Source organism: Motacilla alba, chromosome 20 (assembly GCF_015832195.1).
Source record: "Motacilla alba alba isolate MOTALB_02 chromosome 20, Motacilla_alba_V1.0_pri, whole genome shotgun sequence".
Lineage (NCBI taxonomy): Eukaryota > Metazoa > Chordata > Aves > Passeriformes > Motacillidae > Motacilla > Motacilla alba.
Genome location: NC_052035.1, coordinates 10,163,081 through 10,186,682, shown reverse-complemented (window position 1 = coordinate 10,186,682; position 23,602 = coordinate 10,163,081). Strand labels below are relative to the sequence as shown.

Genomic DNA, 23,602 nt, shown 5'->3' with positions numbered 1-23,602 from the left:
GCTGCGCCCCCCCTGCCCCGCCGCGCTGAGCAGAGACCTTGCACCGGGGAAAATCCTGCTCCGTGCTCAATCCGGCCCCTTCCCGTGCCCGGAGCTTCCCGCGTCCCCGTCCGATGCTCCTGGCGGCCGATCACGGCCAGAAACCCCCAAATCTCCACCCTTTCTCTGCATTTTCTGCATCTCCCCCCACCTCTTCTGCTGGAAAGCGGCCATCAAGTTCAGGGGAAATAAAACCATCTCTCCCCCTCTCCCTGTTCTTTGTGTTGATCCAGAGCCCTTTTCTTCAGCGTAGTGACAGCTCCTAATTTCAGAAAGTTTTGGACACAGGGTGTAGCATAGGCTTCTGAAAAGGAGCTGCATCGTGGAAGCCAGAGGCTGCTATTTTTGCTGTTTTGGGGAAATCCGTGCCTGGTTTTAGCAGCCCCTCCTGACTTCAGCACGGCTTTGCTGCTCTCCACACAGTGCTAAATCCAACACGCCCATGCGTGGAACGGATTTCAGCATCAACACTTGCCGTGCTCCAGTGCTCCGGCAGGTTGAGGCATTTGTTTACTGGAGCATTGAGCTTGAAAAATGTAAGAGACACGGAAGGAGGGACAGAAGAGAGCAAGACACCAATCTCCATAGCCCCTTGGCTGCCAGGCTTGCATGTGATAGCTGCTCAATTTTTTATTTGGAACATGAATTTCAAGTGGGGTTAATCAGCGGGCAGCTGGAATTTAAAGCTGCATGTGAATTGAAGTCTGCATGTGTACCGGGATGTTCCCACACTTGAAGGGAGGGAACTTAAATGGAAACGAATCACAACCATTCCTTCCCACTAAAAGCCAGGTGAGGGTATGTGCATTTAGGTTTAAGACCAGAGCTGGTAAATGTTTCAACATAACTCTCCCAGTTTCCCCTCTGTAAGCCAAAATCAAGCCCTGATAGAAGCCCTGGATTTCCTCTGCATTTTATCATGATCCCAAACTTCCATCTGAGGTGGAAGGGCTGCATTTCTCCTGTAGATGCCTGGAAGGTTTTGTCAGCGGCAGCCCAGTGTACTTAACCCAAATTCTCTGCTCTCTGAGGAGACTGAGCCATCTGATTTGAGAACAATGGGACTGAAATGCATTATTTCCACTCATCTTCCTTCTAGGATTAAACTGATGCTCGTTGTTACCATGGTAGGGCTAAAACCAGAGGATTATTTCCTAGCCATATCTTTGGAGATTACACTTTAAACAATTCTCAGTGTACCTTGCAGTCTTGCAATTATTCAGGCTATACCTTATCCCATTAGCCAAGTCAGGAGCAGGAAGACATGAATATATTATGCATATGTGAAGTTCACCTGTGGGCTTTCCCTCATATATATATATCTTTAATTAACTAGTGGATTAATTTAAAAGTTAAAAAGAAAGAGGCAGCTGTTGGGGGAGAAGGAAGAACCGAGCCCCAAACTGTGCCAATCTGTTCCTTCTCGGGGGATCTGGCTGCAGGAGTGGCTTTGCCAAGCCAGGAAGGTTGTTTCATGGTTTCACTCCATTCCTCTGAGCACAGGGAAGCATCACACAACGTGAGGCAGGGCCCTGGACCGGGGAGGGCTCTGGAGTGAATAAGCAAAGCAGCTGCAAGTCAGGTTTGAAGTGCGTTAATGGAAACCATGGCACAGCGTGTGAGCCCGCGCTCCCACGGCCCGAGCTGTGCAGAGGTTTAAAAAAAGACAAATGATGGAAGATCCGGGAGGGAAAGGGCAGTGCTGATGTGCAGTGTGACGTGCAGAGGTCTTGCTGGGTGGCAATCTGGAGCCCTGGTCTTTCGTGGTGGGTTGAAGCTGCTTTAGAGCATCTCTGCATCTCTTTGCATTCATTTTCTGTCTTTAAATTAAGGAGAGCAGCGATGCACTTGCTCAAGCTGGCAAATCACTTGCAATAAATCACTCAACATATTTCACTCCTATTCCTGTTTGGCAAACTGTCTAAAGCAAACTGGCTTTTTTTTTTTGGAAGCCATTAGTCCTCCGAGTGGTTTTATTTGTTGACTGATTGAAAGAAGTTCAAGTTCTGTCCCAGAACAGGGCATTGCAACCATTTATACCCTCAGAGATCCGTGGGAGCTATAGTTTGCTGGGATCATTACAGGAGAATGATCCTCTCTGAACTGGAACAAGCTTCCTGGAAAAGGTATTTCACAGAATCACAGAATATTCTGAATTGTAGGGGGCTATTTGATTGTAGTAATTTAACATCTCTGATTTTGAAAAAGTTCCTCTGTATCTGCTTTGAGAATTCAAATTTTAATGGACATTCCTGAGTGGAATTAGACTGAATGTGAACAACCAGGATTCCTTGTAAGAATAATAAAAAAGTAATTATTCAAACAGCACTCAGGAAATTTGGTTGTTGCACGTATTAACTTGCACCACTTAAGCTTCACAACAACTCTAAGAGGCAATGACTGATATTCTCCTAGCAATTACAAATTGCTCAGGGCAGCGCACAATCAGGAAGAGCAGCAGGTGAGACACTCTGCAGGGTGACACTGTGTGTCCCCACAATCCCTACCCCAGGCACATCTCACCTCTTGCCATCGAGGCATAAGCCCTGTGCATGGAATTTTTAGAACTGTTTCCCAGCTTTGCTCATCACTGTCCTTGCAGCAGCTTTAATCAGCCTGTGGATCTGGTTTATTACACATTCTCCACTGCCAAGTGTTCATGTTGCTTCTGCCAGTCAGGGACGTCTGCTTTGGATTTTGGCATCCACGTGGGGTCTGGTACCAGGAGTAAGTCCATTATAGCCACATTATTTAGGTCTAGTAAACTCTTTAGCTGGCAGACATCCCCTGAAAAGCACTGTTGCCAGCTTTTTGGTTCTTTTTCCACATAGATTAAACACCTCTTGAAGCCGTACAAGTAAATTCATATTTTCATGGCACTTCAGCTGGAGGAGGTTTTAAAGCTCCCCGTTGTGGCAGCAGTAGATATGAGAGTTCTGGGGCAGGATGAGAGGTTTTCCCTGTTCACTCATGAGTCTGTGCCTGTGGGGCTGGCTCTGGAACCAGCTTCCTCAAAACAGGATCCCACTGAGTGTCCTGATCTACCACATGCAGCCCCGCGTGCCATTAACATTGCAGAGTCTCAGCCCTGATTTTCAAAAAGCTCTGAATTTTACTGTCCAGATGCAATGCAAATTGATTTTCCTGCTTATTGCTTTCTTACCTTCATCCCTGTTTGCTGGAGAGGTTCACAGCAGAACCTGGAGAAGAGGGGAAGCTGAAGGAAATATCTCCAATCCTGGTGCACTGTCAGTCCCCACACACACAGCTCCTCAAACTAAAATCCCAGGATTTTATCTGAGCCTGGACTGGGCACACCTGCAAGGGGAGCTGGGTGTGGGCAGCTCCTGGCACCCCAAAATTCACAGGGGAAGACGCTTTCCCACTGGTGTGGCACAGGCTGTGCTTGGGTGGCTGTGCTGCACAATGTCCCCCAAGTCACAGCAAGTGCCTGGAGAGTGTCTGACACATGCTAATGTTTGATTTGCACAGACAGCTGGTGTGATCCCATTTATTAAAACACATGGCAGCAGGCCCTGCTCCTCCAGAAACTGCCACAGCTCCAGCAGCTCCAAGTTGCTCATTTGTTAGGGCAGCACTTGGGGAACTCCTCTGGCCCTCCTCACCCTCTGGAAGGATCTCTGTTCCGCTGTGGATCTGCTCTGCCTCAGCCCAGCCTGCGTGGCTGCAGCTCACCCATCCCTCCAGAGCCCTCGTTTATCATGTTTTATGAAGCCTGCTCACAGTTTGGATGATTTGTAGAGTAAATAACTCTGCACACTAAACAACTGTTTGCCCAAGTGGCTCCTCAGCTTTATTTCTGCCTACATTTCTTCATGCAATGCCTTTCAAGGAACCTGCCAAAGAGCCTCAGGTGTGAAGGGAATGGAAAGGAAGGACCAGGAGTCTTGACATCCATTGCCATGCTCTCTACACACTCTTCCAAGGTCATCTATTTGATTTCCATTTGCCTGAGAGGTTCACAGAGTTATTAATTCCATGTATGATGTTGCAAACCCTCCCTTGCACTTTCCCCTGGTGAGAAGCACCTTGGCAGGGTGGTGGGATGTGCTCACTGCTCTGGTGCTCTGAAAGGCAGGGCCCTGCTCACCATCAGATCTGTGATGCCAGGTGAATAAACATGACAAGCATTTCTCCATATTACATTAAAATAGCAAGCCCTAAAACCAAGTGGCTGAATTCTCTCCAGGTTTGCTGGCAATCCTACCCTGGATTAGTCAATACTGCAGGAATCCTGTGTTTATACTGGTATTGACTAAAGGAACTGAAGTTGATTTCTCTTCCTTAAGTCACAGCCAAACTCCTGCTGTGGCTTTTAATAACAGAACTGCTCTAAATCACTCACTACACCAGAGAAGTCCTGGGTGCCACTCACCCCTCACAAATGGCACCTTTGTGGCAGGACTGTGTCCCTTCAGGTCATGGTGCTGCCACACCCTCAGGTAGACAAGAAAATGAAGATTTCGGTGTGTAAATGTGCCCGGATCCATCCCCACAGTGGTGGAAAGGGACCCCCGCCCCAGCAGCAATCCCATCTGTTGTGGTGGGAGCATCCCTAAAAAGCTGCCTTTTTTTCATGGACTATTCAGGGAACCCAGGGCTTTAACTCAGCATATGCACGACAGCCCAGCCTGCCTAATCCCAGCCCGTTTACACTCTGCTCTGTCTCGCAGCTAGATCTAATTTAAATAAGCTCTTGTGTTCATTGCTTTACATAACCACTTTGCCTGCTGTGTTTTGCCAGTTCTTACATAATTTCTTCTCTTTTTTCCCCCCCAATTGATTTTAATTCACTTGATTTCTTTTTCCCTCCCCCTTCCCAAGATGTCAGCTGGAGAGATAATAAAAAAATGAGGAAATGTGGCCCATCGATTTAGCTCTTAGGTTTTCCTCTACCAGCAGCTTGTGAAGGCAGAAGACATGAAGGTAATCTTGTACTTGCTTGTCCCAGAGGAAAAAAAAATCCAAAAACCTTCATCTGCCTTTAATCTTTCAGATCATTTAAAATAGCTATTTAATTGTCATCTCCCAGCTTCCCCCCTCCTTTCCCTTGAAGACTTTCACTCTCGTCTCTGTGCAGCATCTGCTCGAGACTCACAGATGGCTTTTTTGCTTCCTGACGTTTAGGAACGCTTCTGTGTCCTGCCTGAGGCAGGCAGGGTGTGCAGCATCCCCCTGTGGGACACAGGGGTGCCTGGCTGGGGAATTTGGGCTCCCATGGCTTTTTCCCTGCTGTGAAATTGCCCCTTGTGAGGGCCAGGGACAGAGAGTGAGCAAAGGTGACTGGAGGGGCTGGGGGACGTGCTGGGGTCCGGGGCTGACGAGGGGGGAAGCCTGAGCCTTAAAGCAGAGAGCATTAAATGAGCCAAACCCATCAGTCCCAGAGCTGACACCCCTCCTTTTCTCCCATTAAGCAGATGAGTCTGGGTTTTTACATTCCCAGTCTGTCTGGTTGCCCTCCAGGACAGGCCACTCTCACCGTGTGAAGCTGGAGATGCCTCCAATGCCCAGATCACTCATGGTGCTCCAGTGCCATCTCCCCCATGGCTTGCTTCCCATGGATACCATTTCTCCTATCCAATTGCAAAGTCTCCTAGGTGTGAGATTCAAAAAACCCCAAACATATAATGATGATGATAAATCAGTTGAGCCGATGAGTTATTTGGGAAAAAAGTGCTTGGGTTTAGAAAAGGTGGTGGTGGTGGAGTACTGACCCTGACTGGGGAGCACATTTCTGAGCTGACAGCTCATTCCCAGTATTTTTCTGCATTCCCTTGTTTTCTGTGTATGGGGGGGAAATATTAGTGAGACAAGTTTGTACCCCATTATTCAAGTGCCTTGTCTGTGAAGGTCCATCCTCCTTCTCTTCCTCCTCCTCCTCCCTCCCTGGGGTACCAGACACTCATCCCCAGCCCTGCTCCTGCCAGGACAGGGATGCTGTGGCACAGGGCTGGGCTGTGTGGCTCTCATCCTTGGCCTTTGGAGAGGATGCATCTGCTGGGCTGGAGGAGCTGCTCACCTGCAGGTGGTTTCAGCGTGTGAGACTCGCTCCTCATCTCCTGTGGCTTTTTCTCTTCAGCAATTCTCAGTGCAGAGTGCCCTGCTGGGCTCCATGGGAGCTCTTCCTCCCCCAGGGAGAGAACGATAGAATGGGCAAGGTCTTTGTAGCTGAACTTCTTCCTTTGAGGAAAAGTTCAGTGAGGTTTCTCTGAAGCTTTTGTGTTCTCATGGGCTAGGGGCAATTGTCAGCTGAAGACAGGAATCAAAGAGATGAGATTTTCCTAGTAGAAATGATAAAAAAAAAACAAGGAAAAATGTAAACTTTCATAAAGCCTAATATTTGAAAGGAGAGAAAAAGCATCTATTTTATTCAAAATGCTCATGAAAAAGCTGGGAGTAGCTCTGAAGAGTCATGGACAGAGCAGGAAGCATGTTCAGAATCACTAAATCAGGGAGGCAGGGGAGGGGCAGCAGTGCCAGAGCTGTGCCCTGGGCTGGGTGGCACTGCCTATGGCTGTGTTGTCACCTGCAGGGGAGCAGCCCCTTGCTGCCAAGGCTCATCCATGGATGTCCCTGCTGCCTTCTCCTCCTGGGCAGGTCCCTGCTGCTGGTCCCCTCCTGCCAGGCTCAGCCTGAGGTGCTCCCTGCTGCTCTGGTGTGCTCCCAGGGCTTTGGGAGGTGTCAGGCAGCCAGAGGAGGAGCAGTCTCACCCCTTAACCATCCCATTTTCTTCCTCCTTTAACCTTGAAAAAAGGGGTTCATCACCTTACCAGCTTCACCCAGACCTGGGAGCAGGGACCTGCTGCAGATCTGCCACGAGCACTGGGATGCAGGATGACATCTGACTTTTGATCAGGACTCCAAGCAGCTAATTAATATAGTCATTGCAATGCCACATCCTATTAATTTTAACTTAATCAAGAACAAAGCATGTCTGCACTGCTGAACTGAGCAAATGTGGTCTTAATATGTGGCAGGACTTTTGTACCACCTTGTTCCCTTGGATAATTTGTTTAATAAGTCCATAACTATTTGAGTATGTTCAATAAGAAATTAACCCACTTTCCTCTCCTATTCAATGATTTTTTCAAAACCATCTGATAAAAATGCAGCTCACACAGCTGCTGGGAAAGTTTAACTCATTACTGGCATCACTATTGATTCCTCCTGCAAAGACCTTACATTTAATCCCCACAGGGGTAATTTATACAGTTTAATATACTCATTTAATTCAAGAAAAGAAACTCAATCCTTTGAGTTTCCCGTGTTTCACTTTTTATTGCTGTCAGTCATGGGCTTGTGGCACTGTCATACTTGTTCCTTAAATCCAAGTGTGTCAAGTTTGATAAAGCACTGCAGGCAGAAGAAGGATAGGTTTAGACTAATAAAGAGATTATTTGACCTCAAGGTACAATGATGGGGAGCTGTGTATGCCCCAAACACTTAATAGACTGCACTTACTCAGCCAAGGAGCAAACTCTGCCTCAGGCTTGTCTCCCTGACAGCTTGCAGGTGTTTCCTGGCTAATGCAGGATAGAAAATCCCTTGAAAGGGAAACAAGAAAGGGCAGGAATTTGATCAGTAAGTGTCTCAGAGTGCAGCAGTCCAGAAGAGCTGGGCACATGGCCAGCCTGGCACTCTGAACACAGCCTGGAGATCAAACCATGCCAGGAAAAAAAGCCCTGTAATACCTGAGGCTCCACGAGGCTGAGAGGAGCTGCAGCAGAGAAAACCACTGAGGAAAAGCAGTAATAAAGTAACCAAGAAGTTCACTTCTCCTTTGGGATAAGTCCTTTTTTCCTCCCTTGAAAGTCTAATTGAATTTTCTTTGCTGCCAACCCCAGCTGCCCAAGGGGAGCTCCAGCACAGCCTCCTGCCTGCTCAGCCTTTATGGAGAAAATCCATAAGCAGAGTGTGGGCATGGGAGAGGGAAGCAAAACTGTCCACAATGCTTCCAGCACTCACAGAGCTTGGGCTGACACCCTTAACCTCACAAAACAGGTTAATTTTCTCCAGAAAAAAGAGTTTCTCAGGGCACCAGTGATGGAACTTGCCACCGCTTTTCCCTTCAGCAGGTCATGCAGATGAGCAGGACACTGTTAGCAGCTCTCACACTTGGGGCTGCAGTCAACAGGGGGACAGTGTTTGACTTAAATATGGCCTTTAATTTATTTATAACTGCATATCCACCACTCAGTATCATATTTAATGCAAATAACATTCAAGTGAAATCCCCACCGAGAGGCACATTATGAAGATTAACAGCCTGGCTTTTCTATTGCTCTGGTTTATACACTGTGGATTTGTGCTCTGTGCTTTGTAGGCAAGTGCTGGCAATATTTGAATCCAGAAATCTATATCTAAGCCTGCTGTTTTGCAAAAATCAGTGCCCAAGAGCCTGCTTGTGGTTCCACAGCCAAAGAAAAGGGCCGGAGGCGTGAAAAACCTCTGGGAAATGCTGACATCCAGGTGGATGAGAACCTAAAAAGGTTATTTTTGCTGGTCATACAATAGGGCATTAGAGAGGGGTTTATTTCTTTTAACCATACAACCCACTTTTCTTTTAAACAGGCTGTCAGGAAAATTAATCTCACCAAGTTTAAGGTGATACTGAACATATTCTCATGCCCTGGAATTACCTGGAGCTGGTTTATTCCTTTGGATCTTTTCTGGTGAATTTGTCAGGTGCAATGCCGTGGGCCCAGCACCTCATTATGGAATTTTCTAGTAGGGTTTGGGTCTGTTTTGGGTCTGTTCCTCCCTCTGTTCACCTTTCATGGTGGAGAAATGTGACCAACATCACTCTGTAAAACGTGGCCGAAGCTGTTTGTTGCCCCAGCAGAGTGATGCCACTTGTTCCCAGTGCCACCACACAGACCCTGGCTCTGTCATTGCTGCACTTGTTGCTTGCTGAGAGCTTGTCTCTTGTGGCAGAGGGGAAAGGAAAGCTCTCCCCTCCTTTCTCCAAGGGGAGTCAAGCAGGGAGGCTCCCAAGGGCAGCTGCTGCTCGAGGGCACAAGCAGCCCAGCTTGTGGACAGAGGTCAGTGCAATGGCAGCATGGCCAGAAACACTGCCTGAGCTGACAGTTGTTTTCCAAGAGCATCCCGGAGCCAAGGAAATACCATTTATTCTTTAGTATCTAGCAAGAAAGGGAGTTTGTTTGAAGACAGAGCACTAGCAGCTGCAAGAGCCATTTTCTGAGTCAAAGGAAACAGCCGAAGCCTTTTAGACCTCGTGTCACTGCTGAATACTCTGCTTGGGAGCAGCAAAAAGCTCAGGGAGTTTCCAAATGAGCCCCATTATGGGTGCATTTTACCTCAGCTCATCACAAGCCAAAGTATGGGGGTGTCACCAACAGAGTGTCCCAGGGCAGTGCTTCCAGGGAGAACAAAACCGCAATTACCCAAAGTAAAGGGCTTTTCCAGGGGTTCAGGGCAGAGAGGAGACAATAACAGCAAAACAGAGAGGTTGTGGCTCCCAGCACCCACTGCCCAAGCTCAGCTCCAGCCACAAAGCCTCCCTGCTCCTCCCAGGTCCCATCAGGTCCCACTGGTGCTTCCCATAATGTCCTGCCTCACAAAGGCTTCAGCTTGGTGCAACCCCTGCTCTCCCAGTTCCCCCTCTGCAGGGTGGTTCCCACTGCATGAGGGGCAGGCTGGCAGCTCAAGGAGATGCTTGGAAGGAAGAGAAATGTTTCAGGCTAAAAACAGGGATGGGGCTTGAGGACAGAGCTGTGCCTGAGGGAGCTGCTCTGCTTTTTTATAAGGAAGAACAGGCCTCCTGCTCAGTGCTATTAATGTTAGGGGTCCTGCAGGAAAAGAGGATGAAGATGAAGCATGGCAGGAGCCATTTATTTTTGAGAATGAGATGCCAGCTGCTTTTACTGCTTTGCAATTCTGCCTCTTCCCAGCAAAGGAGTGTCCCAGCCCTGTCCCTGCCTAGCCTGAGCTCCTCTCAAAGGGGCTGGAGATGTGATCTGCAGGGAATGGCTTTATCAGAGGCACATGAGGCAGAAGGTCTTTCCCTGTCATGATTGCTTTTATCTTCCCTCTTGCCCCTGTTATCAATGGAGCTGCTGGAAGAAATACTGCTACAAATATAGTGAACCCCAGAAATAAAGTTTACTTTAAAAAGAGTGTGTTTGGGAAAGGGAAAATCACTGGTCATACCCCAGAGGTTTTCTCATATCATGTAGAGCTCTGCTAAACTTCATCCCTTAAATATTGCCCAGGTAAAAGTTGCTCTTAAGGGCCCTCAGGAGCTGCCCCCTCCTTGTGAGGTTATATCTTTGTGCTCTTGTATAAACCATGTTCAAATAATGTTTCTGTTTTCTACTCCAAAGGCTGCTGGTTTTCCCCCCGCCATGAAATAATGGAAAAATTTGTTAAACTCATGAACTATTTAGGGGGAAAATGCAATTTACTCAGTTTCAATTAAAAGAAAACACCCAAAGCAATAAAAAACCCATTGGCAGCCTGTAAGAAGTAGAAGCAAAGAGGCAAGGGCAGAAACAGGGCAAGAAATGACAGTTTTATAAACCTCCTGCTGGGTAGGGATAGAAGAGGTCTTTGTGCCTGCAAAACAAAACTGTTTTTTTCTGTAAAGCAACTATTGACTGGGGCTCTACAACTGCAGCTGGAGCTGCACGCAGCAGCCTGCAAACAGACTGCCTTCCTCCCCACTGAATTCAGCAGAGACTGCCAATGCTTTCCCTTGGGGCTCCAAATCAGAGCTGTGCTCTCAACCTCAACAAAAACCCCTCAAACATTCCAGGTGATTTTTCAGGAGAAGGGGTTGGTTCAGGTGATTTTCAAGCCTTCCTTTCCCCCCCTCCCAGTTTCACAGGGCGGCTGTGCCAGGTGCCCTTTGCTGGGGCTGTGTCTGTCAGGATGCAGTGCCTGATTTTCCATGGGGGTTTGCACTAACACCTTTCCTGAGCCTCGTGGCAGCAGAGAGGAGCTTGCTTAAAAGGCCACGTGCATTGACTGGGCTGTGGAGATGATCCTGACCTGTGACCTGTGGGGACTGTTAAGACAAGATTGAAGCACAGCTGGAAAATCTTCTGGGCTTTAATTCATTCCAGCATTGGGCTTCTTTCCTCTTTGGGAGGCTGGTCCACACCTCAGTTCCTTACACTTTGGAGGGTCAGCCTCTGCTCCCAGACAGTGAGTGACAGCCACAGATTGCACCAGGGGAGGGTCAGCCCGGATGTTAGGAAAAATTCCCATACTGAGTGGCTAAGCAATGATGATTCTATGAAAACCTTAATAGTTAGCAGATTTCCCTCTATTTCTGTCCTACAAATTCCACAAATTTCCAAGCACGCTTGTAAAAGCTGCTGGTGCTCCATGGAGCCATCCCATGGACCCCACCCCATCGTCCTCTCCAGATCCAGCACCCTCGGGAGCAGTGCTGCTCTCCTGCCCAGACACAGCCTGTGGCTGGGGCCTCTCAGGTCACCATTTCAGCAGCAGGGAAACCACTCAGGTGGAGAAAGAGTCCTTCTGCCTGGCTGCCTTCACTTATAAACAGACAACAGTCCCAAAAAGGGGGGTTGAGGTGGGGCAGAGCTGCTTTCCTTCCTCAGAGCTGGCTGATCCAACGCTTGGGAATCGCCCAGGAATGGGTTTGGCAATCAAAGACCTCTTCACCAGTGGTGAATCATAGAATCACAGGATGGTTTTAGTTGAAAGGGACCTAAGGACCATCTCATTCCAACCCCCTGCTGTGGACAGGGACAGCTTCCACCTGACCAAGTTGTCCCAAACCCTGTCCAGCCTGGCCTTGGGCACTGCTGTGCCCAGCATCCCAAGAGGCTGATGAGGAGAAAATCCCCCAACCCTTTCTGGGAATGAACTTGATGGAAATTATTACCAGCAAACATCAAGAAAGAAGCCTTGAAAAATTACTTTCCAGGCTGTGGCAGTGGTTGTTTTGACAGAGTTTTGATGCCTTCATTCAATATTCCATTGAAGCTTTGCTGGAGATAAGTGATCTCATAGAAAACAGGGCTTTTGTGTCTGGTCACAAAGAATGATTTGCAAAGACTGCTGAGGGAAGTGGAGCACTTATCCAGGGAGACAAGAATTTCAGCTGAAAATAATCATGGCTTTTTCATTTATAATTCTAGCTGCATCTAGTCAGGAATCTTCCTCTATCCAAGCTGATGGGGCTGGAAATGGAGCAAACCAGTGAAAAAATGTGGACTGGTCACCCCTAAGAAAACAGCTTGTTCCAAGACTTGCTCACAAAATGCTTCCAGCTTCTCTTTCTGCTCACAACGTGGTGTGCAACAAACCCTGGGATGTTTTTAGGAGCACATGGCTGAGGCAGTAATGTAGATGTGAAGTGGAGCTGCTGCCCTGCCAGCCTCTCACAGCTGTTGGGTGAAGTTTTGTGTTTAAGTTGTTTTAAGGTGAATGAGACAGACTTGCCTGGAGCACCAGCACCAAGCCCAGCAAAAAGTGGACTGATTAAATAAACAGAGGTCTCCCTTTTATTAGTGCTGTTTAGAGAATTTTGAAATGCTTATTTTTCAAAGTAAATGAATTACATAACTCTTTCCCCTATTTTTGGCTCAAGAAGGAGTCAGTGAATTTTCTGTTTCAGAGCAGAACATTTGTGCTTTTCCCCATGATTCAGGAACAGTTTTTAGTCTGAAACTGGTGTGTGGATGATTCACAGTGACACATCTTGTGTTGGCAGCAGGCCCCGCCTCGAAAGGCTCGATGCACCAGGTGCTCTGGGCTGTGCCTCTCCAAAATTTGGGCTTGAAGCTGCACCGAGTCTGGGGGAACCAGGCTGAACCCTGGACCACACCAGAGTGCAGGCTGGCATCAGAGCTGGTCTGTGACAGCCTTTCTTGTCAGAGCACATCCTTATACTTGTGAAAAGTTTCATGAGTTATTTTACTTCCAGTTTTCCCTTTCTTTTGTTCTACTTTTCATCATGGTTTACATGTTCTCCTCCATTTTTGATGCTTTCTGGGCATCTTTTGGTTTGGAGCTCTGAGGCTTTCTTTCCTTCTTTTTTTAAAAAGCAAAACAGGCAGGGTTGGAGTGTGGGCTGGGTCTGCTTCCCAGAAGGCTGTCCTTGCTGCACTGGAAGGAAAATCATTTCCCACCCTAGTGTCCCTAGCTTCCATCACTGAAAGTGAGAAGAGATGGAATGGTGCAAAAAGTGTTGAGGGAACTGTGCTGTGTAACTCCCCCTTTAGTGTGTGATCCACCACAGTAATGACATGTGGCTCAGGAACCTCAGACTGCAACAATGGCATTCTCCTGTAGCTCTTCTATTTCCATCTAATTAAAATGTTATTGTTTCCTCCATGTTAGTTTGCATTTTAAATAAGGAGATAGGGACAGATTGGCTGATTGGTAACTTCTTCTCTGTGTGAGTAAAGATTAGCACTAATCACCCTGTCACACTTGAGCTTTCCTCTTCCTTATGCATCTCAGACATCAAATTGCAAAAGAAGGGGAGAAAGAGGCTGGGCTTTGATGACACTGATTTATTTCCTCTGCTGGGTGTCAGGAGGGGAAGGTGACATGTCCTTGCCCACTGCCTGGGTAGTCACTGTCTGCATGAGTTGCATTTTGCAGAGTGAAGAAACGTTCATCCCAAAACACAGCTCAGCTTGGGAATTTAATGGGCTTCCATCTCCTCTTGCCTGTAACTTTTGCTGTGTTTTATCACCTGCCTCCTCATTGTGTCAAGAGAGGGCTGGGCATGTGTGGAAACATCCCTCCTGGAAACATAACTTGAAATAATCTCCATTAAAGCATGGCATGGCTCAGCAGCACCTCAGAGCCATGACTTGCTCCCCAAAGAGCCAGGAGGCAGCAGGGACCATCCCCACCACCCTGGGGAGGCTCAGCAGCTCAGGCTCCACCAGCCCTCCCCATTCCCTGGCCGCAAAGCCCCCCAGCCACGGGAGGATGCTCCTGGAGGTTTGGGCACATGAGCTGGGGCAGAGGTGTGAGACCCAGCCCAGCTGGGGATGGAGGGGGATGAGCTGGGATCTGGCCAGATCTAAAACCTGGCTAGATTTAAATCCTCCCCTGCTCCAAAGGCTGAGCTGGGATCTGGCCAGATTTAAAACCTGCCCTGCTCCAAAGGGTTTCTGCAGCCCTGGAGCACCTGTGCTTTTGGAGGGTATTTTTAGCAAACTTCAGTTTACTGAGGGTCACAGAGAAGTAGAGCATCAGCATCTGGAGGAGCTGTCATTCCACTTCCAGTCTTGCAGGAGTAACACATTGACTTATTTATGAGAGCAGTCAGCTCCCCTGTCCCTGTGTGTAACAATCTGCTTTACCTCTCCCAGCCCAGAGAAATAATTTTATTGTCAACCATTCTGTGCCTTAAATAAAACCTTAAAACAAGTTAAGCAAGCTTTGAGGGAAATGGAAATGTTCCTGGATTTTGTTTTATTTTATTTTTTCATTCTTTCTAAAATAACCCACTCTTTCACTGCCTAAACCAGTGAGCAGTAATCACTGCTCTGGCCAAAAGGAGGGGGAGGAAATTACTTATTTTACAAAACAACGTCCAAATACTTTGCACCCAGTAGGAGAAGCCTAATCTGTTGGCTGGAAAATGCCCGTGCCAAGAATGACTAATCTGAGACCAAATGATACCTGGAAAATGAAGATATTCAGTGCTCCCTGCAGAGAAGGATCCATCAAAATGAAAGGACAGGCTGTTTCCTCCTCCTTTGTTTCAGTGCAGATGAACTTTCTTAATTTGTACAGGTTTTTTTTCTGGATGGGGGAGGGAGAGGCAAAATACTCTGAAGGCACTGGTGGTTCATGCTTGAAAACAAAAGTATTCTCGCTGTCACAACCCCTGCACCCAAATGCTGGGCTCACAAAAGCACTGATGCTTTGGGAGAAATCCTGACCTTCTCTGCCGTGGCAGGAACCCAGAGAAATGTTGGACAAGCAGGCTCCAGATGAGATCAGAGCAGGTGGGGGATCCCCAGGGGCATGCTGCTCCCAGAGCTCAGGGGCTGCAGTCTTTATTCCTCCTGCCTCCTCCCTTCCCACTGGGGATGTTCCTTCTGCACGTGGGAGAACGATGGGGTTTGTGGTTTCATGGTGAAATAATTTGTTTTCAAGGGAGAAAAAAGGAGCTCGGGTCAAACCAAGAAGAACGAATTAAGAAATTTATCAGGGATGAGTCAAACAAAGCAATTAATTTGGGGTTACCAAATGAAACCTGCAGCACTTTGTGTGCAAATTAAGCTTCTAGTCTGAGCTGAGGTGGATCACTTTGTTTCATTTTGGGCTTATAACCCATCTTTTTCCTCTTTCTTCTTTAGCTTAGACCAGTTCTGAAATAAAGCAGGAGATCAGCATATTTTCTTACTTAATATTTTGAAACAGAATGTGGTAGTGTTTTTAGGGAGAAAACAAGTGTTTATTTGAAAACACTGAAATAGTTCAACGTTCCCCCCTTTTTTTGTCAGTAATGTATATCAAATTATAACATGTAGCTTTTGGTTTCCTTCCAAAAATTCATTTTGCATCAAATTCACCATTCTCCTAAGGAGATTATTTGTCCATAACTGCTGCATTCCTAAGCAAGGGCTGTGTCCTGTGCCCCCAGGTTTGTAACACCCCATCTTCTGCCTCAGCCTTCGTGGGTGACTGGTTGAGCTGCTGGAGTTTGAGCCAGGAACCCCCAATACAAGCACAGGGTTTTACCCTCATTTTAGAGGCTTCATTCTGCAGAGGGGTCCAAAACACACTGCAAAAGCTCCTAGAGCAGCTGTAAGTTATTGCAGATGTTCAAAGCTCATAACACAGGTACAGGAGGGTTCTAGGGCACAGGATTTGCTTTCACTTTTTCATTTTATTGGTTTTTTTTCTAATTGTCTTGAGTCAAGGCAATGAGAACTGCTTCAGCTATTAGAAACCTCTTACAGGACAAAACCATTTTTCAGTTGTTTTCGTAACTTGTGTTCTCACATCTCCTCAGTCCCTGTACTTTTCATTGCCTTACAACAGCATGTCATAACTCCTTAAATTCACAAAGGTCTTAAATTCTTCAAACAGATCTTCCTGGTAATATTTTTGTACAGCTTTCACTGTGTCACTGTGATGAGTCAAAGCACAACTGATTTGGCTTCATCACTCCCTGAGCCAGGTTCTACTTCTTTTAAGCATTTTAATTAATGCATAATAAATGAGTAAACTGATACTTCAGTTGTCCCCTAAAAGTTAGGCACAATTTTCTTGGCATTCTCTCTTGATTCATTTTGTTTGAAGTATCTGTCTTCAGTGTGTCTTTTTTTTTTAATTTATTTTGCTTTTGCTCCTTCACTGCTAAAGATCAAATGTTTTTCCTTGCATGTTTCAGGTACAGACCAGAGAGGTCCTGGGGGAAGAGTCTTTAATAAGGTCTCTAATTTGTTCTAAATACATTAATCCAAATAGCACTCAAGTGGGCTGGTGTCTCTCCTTCTTTATGTTTGCCTTGTGCTTTTTATTTTGGTTCTCAGGTTGTGAGACTGGCTCTATCATTAAAGATCAGACCAATCCCTTTTTTTCATCTGTAGGATCTCTGCTTTACCAAAGGCTGTGCAGAAAAGCAGAATTTCTGAATGTCTATGCAGCAACAGAGAAATCCTCACCGGTGAAGTTTTGACACACTTGATTTATGTTTGAACTCTACCTTTAGAATTAAAACTGTTCCATGCACACATTGATACAAACAACCATTTTTTCATGCAAAAATGGCTTTATAATTGCACTGAAATGGGATTTTGCAGAGTCAACAGTTTTGTCTGCTTGTAACATGTGCAGCTGCAGTGACCTGCCTGTAGCTGGATGCCCACAAGTTTGGGCTGAGTGAGCAGAGACCTGCCCTTCTCAGCTCCCTTGTGTCAGCTGTGAACCCGAAAAAGAGGTCAAAGTTGCCATAGACCCATCACTGTAGCATTTTTTCCAAATGAATCAGTGCCAGGAAATAGAAGGTGAGATGATTGAGAGCAGTAAGCAATGGAGCAAGAAGCAGCAGTGTGTGTTAACCATCCCCACAGGAGAACATCTGCAGCAGTGGTGGAGTGATGCTCTGCAACTCCCCTGGGCTGGCTGAGCCCTGCCTTTGGTCACTGTCCTTGTCTCCATCACTCACCCGCTGATTGTAAACAGCAGCTCAGCAGGGAGCTGAGTTTTGGGAATGTTTAATTTCTATCTTCCACAAAATCCAGTGATGCCTCTCTGAGCTGCACAGCCTAAATGGAGGGAACGACGCACACGGTGAGGGCCTGGCACAGCCTGCCCAGAAAAGCTGTGGGTGCCCCACTCCTGGAAGTGTCCACAGCCAGGACAGACCTCAGAGCAACCTGATCTAGTGGAAGGAGTCCCAGCCCATGGCAGGGGGTGGCATGAGATGAGTTTTAAGGTCCCTTCCAACCCAAACCAGTCTGTGAGTCTGTGATTCCCACCAGATTTACCTGCAGTGCTTCACCTTTCCCAGCGTTTAACTGCAGTATACATGAAGGAAGCAGTATTTATCTCCTTGCTAACATCTAGTTTTGAAACTAATTAAAAGACAGGAGACAATTAGGAGGAAAATGTGCCATGACTCTTCCTTCTTTGCCCACGGTGTCGCCTTTGCTGAGCACTGCTTGCCCGAGACTTTGTGAGTCATTGCTACACAAGAGAGCTCAGAGTTCAGTGTGAAACCAGCACTTTTGTTCTTGTACACTCTTATTTGATATCCCTCCTCCTCCTTCAGCTCTTCCAGTGCCAGTGGGATAATTGAGAACATGGATGTTTTAATTTCCATGGCTTGGTTTCCAAGTTGGCAGCACTCAGCAACAGAGGAGTCACTTCTCCAAAATACTGTAAATTCCTGTAAACAACCATGACAAGGCTCAAGTCTCTCTGCATTGGTGTAAAGGCAAGTTTTTGTCCTGAAATCCAAATTTTGCTTCATTCATTTATAATATTCATGCACTCAGTCTGCCAGCCTGGCATTTCAGCTCCCCAGTGGATGTTTTTATTGCCTTTGGTCAAGGCAGTATAGCACAGGAGTTAGATTGAGGCATGGAAAATCAGATTTTCCAAGGTCACTTGGAGGCTTCATTTATAAATAAAACTTGCTAGAAACCAGAGAAATTACTCTGGAAATACTTGGGAATAAGAGGTTTAGGCCAGACCTAGTAATTTTCTGCCTCTGTCTATTTACCTGAAGAACAGGAATAATGAAAACTTTCTTGTACCCAGAAGGGAATGGATGGTTTTGCTTAATGAATCACTTAATATCTTTGTCCATAAAATGATGCATAAATTCATCATAGTTCCACCATTTCAGCACTGTGTATGCTGCTCTCTCTCCATGAAAATTCATTGCAGTACCTAAATGCTGAGTGCTAATGAGAATTCTCTGCACTTAAAGGGTTGAAATTAAAATGCTGCAATTACCAAAGTATCTTCCATTAGATGGAATTATTTATGAGAACTTGTCACTTAAAAGACTCTCAGATTTTACTGAATCAAAAATCAAGAAGTTTCAGGCCATTGTCATGTCTTTCTCCTACCAGAGTGACACAGGATCATCTCTTCTACATTGCCATGAGTTATTTGGGAGAACAAAGTCCAGGTTTTCTTATGAGTCTTATCTAACCACTGTGGAGTCTCTGTGAACAATTCAGAGCTGAATTGCTTCATCTCACCAGTTTTGATGCTCATCCTTCTCATGTCTGGTCCTTCATGGAAAGCGAATCGGGAAGGGCTTTGCTGTCCCAGATTAAATTTAGTCCTAGGCACTGACCAGAGGGAACATCACCCCACCAAATAATTACATTTTTAGGTCTTTTGGCAGAAACAGACCTGAAATTGGCATCCCTGATCTCCTATGGTCCATCTCACATTTTCAAAGCTTGGAGTTTGTGAGGCTGCACTCAGATCCCAACTGAATGGGGCTTTACTGCGAGCAATTCCTTTTCAAATGGAAGAGGTAAATAATATCAGGAGTGAGCCTGCCATCCATTGTGAACTACTATTTTGTAGGCAGAGAAAAATACCTTTTATTAATATACGGAACTGAAATGAAAAGCAAAGAGACAAAGTAAAGATCTGGGTGAGTTCCTGGGAAAGCAGGTCCTCCTTTGATCTCAGGTAGGAGCAGACACCTCGGTTATGTATCAGAAAATCAATCTCTCAGTGTAGCTGTGGAACAGAGATGCCCACACAAGAAGCCAGGGACACTCCTGGCAGCAGCAGAGGTGCTTTTGAGGTACAAATTTATTGTCCCTGGGGTGGAGGTGAGCTGGGGGTATCCAGCATGCCATAAAAGCAGTGTCAAAGTCCACCTTGTGTTGGTTAAAGCACTGGCAGTGGCTCATCACAGAAGCAGATGTTTATGCTTAAAATAAATTCCTTGGTTTAAGGGCAGGAAGGGTCACAGTGTATCTCAAATTTTTATTAGCCTTTTGCAAATAGAAATTATTTTAAGAAGTAGGTAGTAATAGTGCTGCTTCTCTGTCCCTGCCTTATTGTTGAAAGAAGAAAAAGGACTGGAGAAACTAATTACATTTGAAGTGTACCTGATATAAAAAAAAAAAAAATGAAGAAGTCATCAGTCACTGAAAAGAGGAGAATGTTTCATTATGAAGCCAATTTGCCCTTTATTGTGACTGATGTGTGCAGGTGTTTGCCTGCTCTGTGCCTCAGAGTTGGGCTCTGAGGGGATTGTCAGAGCCCTCTGCTCAACATCTGAGCTGATCCTGCCCATCCCACACTGACCCCTGTTTTCACAAGATGCTGGAGAAAGAATGGAGCATCTTCAGAACATTTTGAGACAGAAATCGGCCCCCAGAGAGACCCACACTGGCAAGGGCAGTGGAACATCTCAGCTCTTTGCTTCTCACCTGTGTTTCTGCTCAGGGAAGGGGAAGGGAGTCTGGCACATCACCCCCAGCACAGCCTTCTCCTCGGCCACTGAAATTGTGTCAGAGCCTGCACGGATGTGGGGCCTGCAGGAGAGCAGCAAGAGGACACCTTGCTGTCCCTGCCACAGGGGACAGGGATCCTCCCATGGCCTGCAGCCTGCTGCCTTTACCTGGGGTAGCTGTGGCCAGCGCGCTGAGGGCTGGCATGCTGGGCAGGGAAGGGGCAGCGAGCTCCCAGGGTCACAGCCAGGCAGCACCAACAAGGCTCTTTCCCCCAAGCCTGGCATCCTTCCAGCAGGCAAAGCTGGGCTTTGTCCTCCCCTGGCCGTGCTCAGGGTGCGTGTATTATTGTCACTGCTAGAAATGAAGGGGAGGGACTATTTTCAAGCTAAGAATGATTTATTGCTCAGATAAACATCAGTCTCAGAGGCTGGGAGATTTTAAAAGAGCAAGCATTCAGCCATAGCTCAAGAGTAGTCACAAGTTTCTTCATTACAAGGCAATATGTAACTTTCTAACCCAAGAGACAGCTGCCACAGGGTTTATTTTGCTTTTCTAACCTATCACCTTTGCTTACTTCTACTGCACTGCAGATACTTTTATTTAATGGGCTTCTAACTCACATGCACACATTGGCTTCTATTATAACTTCTAAACTCTTAGTCTATTCCATACAACCACAGCCTTCATTATAACCCTTCACCATCTTATCAGTGCAGCCTCTCACTCTCTTAAGGCACAATCTCACCTACAACTATAATAAAAGTTTATGATTTTTCTGCTTAATATCTGTGTATTGTAGTTTTACATCAACCTGAGCTTCTTCTAAGGCTGCAGATCAAACCCTCCAGTGTCTGGGGAAGTTTCAGTTTTCCTGATCCCCACAGGAGCAGAGCTGCTGTGTTTGTGTGGCTGTGAAAGCCCAGAAGCTCTGCGTGCCCAGAGCAGGGGCCGGGCACGGCCGTGCCAGCCCCGCACGTGTCACCAGCCGTGCCAGCAGCTGGCCCTGCCTGGGGCTGCCCTTGCCCTGTCCCCTGCAGGGCTGGACCTGGCACAGGCCAGAACAACAGCGGCAGCTTCCCCCTCACAGCAGCTTTTTGAGAGGAGATGGAAGGGGAAGGATCAAAGGATGGTTTCCCTGTCAGATTTTGTTGGGTGGCATCAAACAGAAGCGCGGATGTGTTGGCTCACTGTTAGGTAGCAGAGCCAGATGCTCGCAGTGCTTCAGAGGAAATCTGCTTCGTTTCATTCCTTCAGCTCACTCTGGAGCTGGTTTTTAGTAGTGAATTAAAAATATAAAAAAAATTCAAGGCTAAAGAGTCGGTTCTTGGCTATGAATATTTATGGCAGTATTGGACTTGCAAATCCAAGGTAATTTAAATGTCAAAACTGGTGTAAAGTCTCTCCTTTGGAGGGTAAGTCAGAAAATTAAACTTGATTACAAGCCATAACATTTGGAAATTAGCATCTTAGGGTATCAGTGATAAACACTTCTGCACATCCCCTTTTTAAGTGATACATTTTTAAAAGATGAGAATTAATTTTAATACAAAAATGGTCCTTTAATTAACAGTGGGGTAATTAACAGGGAAATCCTGGTTGCATTCATGACACTGTGATTACTTCATCTTGATAAATCGCTTCCTCTTTTGCAAGGAATCTGCCTCCACAACTGTTTGGGCAGGAATGGTTCCTACCTGAGACAGCCTTGTGTCCGGGCAGCCTGCCTTAGGGATAAAAGCAGCAATTTTTGCACTGAAATTTTTGTGCTTCAAAAAGGAAATTATTTTGGTTAATGCATAGCACAGGCCAGCGTAAGTAAGTGCCAGCAACAGCAGCTGCAACATCTCTGTGAGCAGAGGGGGATGTGACCAGCAGCCACGCTCAGAGCCTTGGGCAGCACCATGGGGGCCTGAGATTCAGCTCCTGATTCCTGCATTGCACAAGGCAGGACATTGGAAGCTGATACCTGCTTCAGGTCAACATTCTCAGCCATTCCTCCATGGAGCTCTGTGGTTTTGAGAAAGGTAAAGCTGAAAAACAGCCCACCTGTTAGGAGCCTGTGAATTGTGCTGCAGGAGTTGGAGCTGCCATGGGGAAATGGTCGGAGATTCTTCCAAAGCTGCAATCAGAATCTTGATGTGAGGAACAGCAATTTATACCTTTGCTCCATACAGAACCCAAGGAATTATTTAACCCAGCACCTCAGGCTTCCCTTATCCATCAGATTTTTGGCCAACCTCAAATACTGGCTACAGCCAGGTGGGTACCTCTACCTTATGGGGTAAGGTCCGGAGACATTTATAACAGCAAAGAAGCCACTCCACAGGCAAAGCATCTTTCCCATGCCAGTCATTAGCTGGCTGGATTATGCTTTGGAGCAAAGCAGGTTACATAAAGTCTGTACTCAGTAATGACTCCTCAGCAGAAACAAATCTGACATTTGGCCTATTAGCCTCATTTGCAGTCTGCTCCGATAGCATTTGGTCTCACATGTTCATTTTGTACTTTAATTTGGAAAAAAGAAAATCAATTTTGAGAAATGGGAAAGCATTCAGGGCTTGCCTGTGCTGTGGCTTGCAGGAGAGAGTCGTGACCTCCTCGATCTGCTTTGCCTTGGGTTCATTTTCTGAAAGACCATGTGGATTTGGGGTTACGGGGTCTTCCAGCTGCCCAGTCAGGTTTGCACCCACAGCTCATTAGGACCTGACTGCTCAATGCAGTGCCTTTAAATTGGCCAACAGAGACATTGCCACCAGGGACAGATGGCTCATACCTGCTTACCTCCCTGCCTGGACTAGATTTAGGATTTCTCCCTCTGCATGTCACTTGATCCAGCGTGTCCTTCCATGCTGTCCCCAGTATGGGGATTTGAGCATTTCCCTGCTGATTTATCTTCATGGCTCTGTGAGGGGGCAGGGCAGCAGCCTGAAACCAGGAGATCCTCTGAGCTCCTTGGAGATGCCAGGTGTCTCTGCAACCCCTTGTTTGTCTCATCTCCCTGGCAAAATGGCTTTTTTTCCAAAAACCTGCCCCCCACACACACCTCCTCAGGATGACACCTGTAATTCTACTGTAAGAGCAGCAGAGTGCATAGTATTACTGTAAAAATATTAAATAGGCCCTTTCAAGTAGTTTGAAAGCCTGTGCATGAATAATCACCCTGGTCTCTCCTCAGGAGCTCACGGCTTTCCGTGCAATAATGTTTCCAGACCCCAGGTGATGTCTCCACAGCAGCCCTGAGTGCCCATTGCAGCACAGGTGGATCCATGTGGAGGGTGGAACTGGCTGTGGGTGGAGGTGTCCAGGATGACTTGTGTCCACTGGGGACCCTCTCAGAGCAGCTGTTTTCCCTGAAAAGCCCAAAACTGCAGTGCCAAGACACCCAAACCATTGTGCCCCTCTGCGGCTGCAGTTCCCAGCTGGTTCAACCCTTGTGTCCATCTTACAGAGAAAAAGACCTGTCCCAAAGCTTCAGGCATGGAAATTGCTCACTCAAATGGAAATGGACAATTTCAACCAGTTCTTAAGCCTCCTCTGAGAAAAAGGGCTCTGAATGTCTCTGGCTATGAAGCTTTTATTTGCATTCCTTTCCACATTTCTCAGAGCCATTTGTATTTCATCCTTACAACACAGAAGAA

At 46.7% G+C, this 23,602-nt stretch overlaps 1 protein-coding gene across 1 annotated transcript in view; it reads left to right on the top strand.

Annotated features, from left to right (window-relative positions):
• The window catches only part of NTSR1 (neurotensin receptor 1), a 55,068-nt gene that overhangs the window by 969 nt on the left and 30,497 nt on the right, over positions 1 to 23,602 (top strand). The window lies entirely within an intron of this gene.